The sequence below is a fragment of the Elephantulus edwardii genome, unplaced genomic scaffold, assembly GCF_000299155.1.
Source record: "Elephantulus edwardii isolate Elephantulus edwardi_28Jun2011 unplaced genomic scaffold, EleEdw1.0 scaffold00204, whole genome shotgun sequence".
Classification (NCBI taxonomy): Eukaryota; Metazoa; Chordata; class Mammalia; order Macroscelidea; family Macroscelididae; genus Elephantulus; species Elephantulus edwardii.
Genome location: NW_006399954.1, coordinates 3,255,471 through 3,256,940, shown reverse-complemented (window position 1 = coordinate 3,256,940; position 1,470 = coordinate 3,255,471).

The window sequence follows — 1,470 nt, the reverse complement described above, 5'->3', positions numbered from 1 at the left end:
ATCCTCTATGAGGTGGATTGATTCAGTGACTGAGGTAATCAGGATGGGTGTGTCAGAGGCAATGCGATTGGCCCAGGATAGAGCAGGGTTTAGGGCTGTTGTACATAGGGTCGCTATGAGTCGCAAACGACTTGAGGGCACATAACAACAACAACAACATCCAACCCTTGACGTGATGGCATATATGTCAATCTGTCTGGGTTTCTGTGCTTCCCAACTGAAGCTGCTGCCAGTTTCTTCCTCTGTGTGCATTATCTCTTGACTTTAGGAGTTTTGTACTTCTGCTCAAGGATTTACCTCTTGTCTCTTAGAGTATCTTCTCCTCCACTTACGCTACAAGAGTTTCCTAGGGGAGGTTGAGGAATTCTATAGATTTGGTAAGTAATGTTTGATATGATATGAATGTGAGTTATTCGTTCCTGTGTGATATAGGATCTCCTGAGATACCATCTGCCACATGCATTGTATTCGTTTGCTCCACACTTCTACCCTGGTGCTTTGTGCTCTGAGATTTGAAGTTGTGCTTGACCCACAGGTTTCTGGGAGTTGTAGTTTTTCATACCTGCGTGGTGTGGGGCCCATTGAGACACCTTCTGCCACATGCATTATAGCCCCTTGCTCCACTCTTCTGCCTCTGCGTTTTGTGCTCCAAGATTTGAAGGAGGGCTTGACCTGCAGGCTTTTAGAAGATGTAGTTATTCATACCTGTGTGATTTAGGGTCCGCTGAGACACCTTCTGCCACACTCGTTGTTCCTCCTTGCTCTACCCTTCTATAGCTATATATATAGATATACATTATATAGTTAGCTAGCTAGCTAGATGACACACACATTATATACATACACACACATTATACATACATATTCTGTATACACACATATTATATATATATATATATTTATTAGTGGTGGTGGTGGTTGTTAAATGCCGTCAAGTTGTAGATCACTCATAGCAATCCTATAAACAAAAGTCCTGAGCACTTGTAAAACTTTGGTTGTGTCTCCTTATTCATGAAGTTTCCGGAGACAAGCTGTTTTGGAAGTAGATGCCACTCCTGTTTCCAAACTTGTTTTAATCGGGAAGCTCCACCAAACACTGTCCACCCTGGGTAACCACTATCACATTTGGCACATCAATGTCATAATGTTTAGCATCACAACAACTATGATTGAGTTACCTTTGTATAGCAATGCACAGACCAGTGCTATACCACTTAGATGAATGTTTGAAAAAAAACAAAACCACACAATTTAAATCAGGCCTGTGGGCTGCAGGCCTGAGGGTCTAATGGGTTTATCACATTACCTCACTCCCTTAGCAAATCAATCCCAGCCAACAGGCTTTTGTAGAACCAGCTCCTGTATATATATATATATAATTTGGGGTTTTTTTGTTGATAAGTGCTGTTGAGTCAAGTGTGACCCATCGTGACTTTAACAAATCTGAACCTTATCCTGTTCTGCTATATA